Source organism: Eubalaena glacialis, chromosome 14, assembly GCF_028564815.1.
Source record: "Eubalaena glacialis isolate mEubGla1 chromosome 14, mEubGla1.1.hap2.+ XY, whole genome shotgun sequence".
NCBI lineage: Eukaryota > Metazoa > Chordata > Mammalia > Artiodactyla > Balaenidae > Eubalaena > Eubalaena glacialis.
In genome coordinates, this window is record NC_083729.1 from 81,389,415 (window position 1) to 81,394,385 (window position 4,971).

At 39.0% G+C, this 4,971-nt stretch overlaps 1 pseudogene; it reads right to left on the reverse strand.

Annotated features, from left to right (window-relative positions):
- Positions 1 to 1,241, reverse strand: LOC133105018 (immunoglobulin kappa variable 2D-29-like; annotated as a pseudogene).
- Positions 1,242 to 4,971: the final 3,730 nt, after the last annotated feature.

A 4,971-nucleotide genomic window follows, 5' to 3' on the forward strand; every position in this document is an offset into this window, starting at 1 on the left:
CTAGTTACCTAACTTCTTCTTCTTACACAGACTCAGAGAATCTGTCTGCCTGCTCCCCAGACAGTCAACACATCTGGGCAGCGGGGTCACCAGGAGAGGGGGGTTTATGTTAAGCGCTGTACCACTGTGGGAGGACGTTGTATAATTTGCTGACAGTAATAAACTCCAGCGTCCTCAGCCTCCACTGTGCTGATTTTGAGGGTGAAATCTGTCCCTGACCCACTGCCAGTGAACCTGTCTGGGACCCCAGAGGCCCGGTTGGAAGCTCCATAGATCAGGAGCTATGGAGACCGACCTGGATTCTGCAGGTACCAGCTCAAATAAGTGTCTCCATCACTATCTAGGAGGCTCTGACTGGATCTGCAGGAGATGGAGGCCGGGTCTCCAGGGATGACAGACAGGAAGAGTGGAGTCTGGGTCAGCACAATATCCCCACTGGATCCTAAAATAGAGAAAAGTACAAGATTATGGACAAAAATTTTTTGTTTTTAAAGAAATATGTGCTGTGCTAGTCTTTTTTTTTTTTTTTTTAACATTTTTGGGTTTATTTATTTATTTATGGCTGTGTTGGGTCTTCGTTTCTCTGTGAGGGCTTTCTCTAGTTGTGGCGAGTGGGGGCCACTCTTCATCGCCGTGCGCGGGCCTCTCACTATTGCGGCCTCTCTTGTTGCAGAGCACAGGCTCCAGACGCGCAGGCTCAGCAATTGTGGCTCACGGGCCCAGTTGCTCCGCAGCATGTGGGATCTTCCCAGACCAGGGCTCGAACCCGTGTCCCCTGCATTGGCAGGCAGATTCTCAACCACTGTGCCACCAGGGAAGCCCGAGATGATGGACAAAATTTATAAACCACTTTCAGAATTTTCCTTTTGTTATTTACTTCAGGCTAAATCATATTTTAAATTCTGATTAATATCTCAAATATCCAATTTCAAAAAGAACCCAAGATTTGCAAGGTAAAAAGAGGTCTCTGGCGGTCATATTCCTTTGTCCACACTTTCTATGTCACAGTCTTCACCAGAGCACAGGTACTTGTTTCTTTTGGACTCTTCCTCATTCTCATATTGCTAAACATCACAGGCCCTTTACAGAGGGTAATGTGTGCATCTAACACATGGACAGATACACATGAAAAGCAGTGGTGCCCCCAGAGTTCACCCTCCCACCCTCCTTCTCATCTCCCCTCTGTCCTTACCTGGGACCCAGAGCATGAGGAGCCCCGGGAGCTGAGCAGGGAACCTCATTTTCAGAAACTGGAACTGAGGAGTCCTGATAAGTCAAAGCAAGACTGGAGCTGAGCTTTTATCTCAGACTTGCAGGGGAAGGTCCTCCCTGGGGAACAACATGCAAATCCCTTGGGGGGGGGCAGCTGTGTGGAAAGAGCCAGGGGGAGAGAGGGAGGGGCTCAACTTTGAGCAAAGTGAAATAAAGGCCTTCTGTGTTTGGAATAAAATGAACACCTAAAATCCATACTTCTTGGAATAGTGGGAAGAAGAATTCCACTGTGAAAGTCCGGATTGATTGCAAGAACCCAGTGTACATGGCCTGCGGCTCTAAGAAAGCATCGGAGACCCTGAGGTGTAGACATGTGTGTCCAGGGTCAGTATCCGGGAGGGGAACAGTCATCTTGCTCTGATTCTTCCAGCTGATCTAGATAAGAGAACAGCTCCTTCCCCGCTAGTAGTGACCATCAGAACTTTCTCCAAATAACGTCATGGAGTTGAGCTGGTTCAAGAGCTGTCAGGTAAGTGCAGTTCCCAGGTTACCCGTTTAAGAATGTTAGAAACAGGTGTTAGAATTGGTCTTTTCCTGAGACCTCGTGAATTATATTTCAAAGACCACTTAAATCACAAGAACTTGACAGTAAAATGAAATACCTGAAAACCAGTTGTTTTACTCTGGTGAATAATCTATCATAGTTCTATGTCTCTCTCTGTCTCTGTCTCTGTCCTTCTCTCTCTCTGTCTCTGTCTCTCTGTCTCTCTCTCTCTATATATATGTTTTGTACATATACACACACATATATATACACATATATATGTCAGATTAATCAAAGGAAAAAATTCACTTGGGATGATGGAACATAATGAAAAAACAACGATTTTATATTATTTTTTCTGAGGTGCTTAGAAAAACTCATCTCCTGTTGACTCTTTCTCACCTAGTAGAACCAGGTCCTGCAGGGTTTCCTGGGTCTTGTCAGCTCTGTGAGGACCTAAGGTTCTCACTGGCCTATATGTTGGAAGCCACAGCCATGAGTCTACATTTCAAAAGGAGATGCTCTTTCTGAGAAAAGCAATGACTGGATCCTTTATTTTAATGTCTCAGTGTAGCCTGTGTCTATCATTGACACATTCCTGGGCTTTTATTTAAGAATGGTCATTACGGAACACAGTTCCAGACCACCACTGCTCAGGGCATCAGTCTGTCACACCAGCTTTCATTAAATAGGAAAACAACACGACTATTCTCACGTGTCAGCCTGGTTCAGGTCATGTTGAATTGAACAGCTCCTGAAACATAGTGCCAATGTCAAATTGCTTTTGTCTTGAAAATAAAACCTTGGAGAAATTGAAAAGTTGACTTTGCCATCTTATTAAAGTTTGGATAACTTAAATCCAAAGTCAGACTTAATTGACCAAGACAAATTAACTAATACAATACTATGTAAGATTCCACAAGAACATCTGGTCTGAATAGTCTCTGGGAAATATTCAAGAATAAAATCTTGAAACAATGCTGAAAAAATAACTGAGCAAAAATTATGTTCATCTTTAAACTCTGAACCCTATGGCAATAATCTCATTAACGGAGATAAGCCATGGTGTAGAGGTACAAGTAGAATTACACATGTTCCATATTTCACTGTTCAAAATATTATTTACTCTTTCATTTTAACTATTTCTTAAAGTTTTTGCTTTCCTTGACCTGTTTTTTTTTTTTTTTTTTTTTTAATGATGGTAGCAAAAAGATTCTGGGTTTTACTCCTGGCTTATGAAGGTACCCAGACAAATAGGTGTTTCTACTAGGTAGCAGGCTGCTATCCTGAAATTCCAGCCCTCTAATCAACCATGTAGTGAAAGAAGTCAAAAGATAAGCACCTGAAAGAAATACAAACAAATATGAAGCAAAATGGAGAAATTATTATAAATATTAAAGCTACTTTTATAGGAATCTTTTAACATGTTTTAACTTAAGAACTGTTTTTATGCTCTATTATTAGTTCAATACTGTTTCCCTAAACTTATATTGAAGTTTTAGCCCCCAGAACCTCAGAATATGACATTATTTGGAAAATATTCATTGTAGATATAATTAGGTTAATTAACATGTGGCTATACTGTAGTATCGTTGGCCTTTTTATAACTGAAATATAGTTAATGTAAAATATCATGTTAGCTTCAGGTGACAGCACAGTGACATATATATATATATGAAACTCTTCCCTTATAGGTTATAACAAAATATTGAGTACAGCTCCCCGAGCTATACAGTAGATCCTTGTAGGTTATCTATTTTATATAAAGTAGTGTGCATATGTTAATCCCAACCTCAGTTTATCCCTTGCCCCACCCCCCTTTCCCCTTTGGTAACCATTAAGTTGTTTTTTTTTTAATTTTTATTGGAATATAGTTGATTTACAATGTGTTAGTTTCAGGTGTATAGCAAAGTGAATCAGTTATACATACATATATATATATATATATATATATATATATATATATATACACATATATATATCCACTCTTTTTAAAATTCTTTTCCCATATAGGTCATTACAGAGTATTGAGTAGAGTTCCCTGTGCTATACAGTAGGTCCTTATTAGTTTTCTATTTTATATATAGTAGTGTGCATGTGTCAAAACCAATCTCCCAATTTATCCCTGCCTTTCCCCTTTTCCAACCTGGTAACCACAAATTTGCTTTCTATATCCATGACTCTATTTCTGTTTTGTAAATAAGTTCATTTGTACCATTTTTTGAGGTTCCACATATAAGCGATATCATATAATATTTGTCTTTCTCTGTCTGAATTACTTCACTTAGTATGATAATCTCTAGGTCCATCCATGTTGATGCAAATGACATTATTTCATTCTTTTTCATGACTAAGTAATGTTCCATTGTATATATGTACCACTTCTTCTTTATCCATTACTCTCTTGATGGACATTTAGGTTGCTTCCATGTCCTGGCTATTGTAAACACTGCTGCAATGAACACTGGGGTGCATGTATCTTTTTGGATTATGGTTTTCTCTGGATATATGCCCAGGAGTGGGGTTGCTGGATCACATGGTAGTTCTCTGTTTAGTTTTTTAAGGAACCTCCATACTGTTCTCCATAGTGGTTGTACTAATTTACTTTCCCACCAAAAGTGTAGGAGAGTTCCTTTTTCTCCACACCCTTTCCAGTATTTATTGTTTGTGGACTTTTTGATGATAGCCATTCTGATTGGTGTGAGGTGATAACTTGTAGTTTTGATTTGGATATCTCTGATAATTAGTGATGTTGAGTATGTTTTCATGTGCTTTTTGGCCATCTGTATGTTTTCCTTGGAAAAATGTCTATTTAGATCTTCTGCCCATTTTTTGATTGGGACGTTTGTTTTTTTGACATAGAACTGCATGAGTAGTTTGAATATTTTGGAGATTAATCTCTTGTCAGTCGCTTCATGTGCAAATATTGTCTCCCATTCTGAGGGTTGTCTTTTTGTTTTGTTGATGGTTTCCTTTGCTGTGCAGAAGCTTTTAAGTTTAATTAGGTCCGTTTGTTTATTTTTGTTTTTATTTTCATTATTCTAGGAGGTGGATCAAAAAAGACAGTGCAATTTATGTCAAAGAGTGATCTGCCTATGTTTTCCTCTACAAGTTTTATAGTATCTGGTCTTACATTTAGGTCATTAATCAATTTTGAGTTTATTTTTCTGTTTGGTGTTAGAGAATGCTCTAGTATTATTCTTTTCCATGTAGCT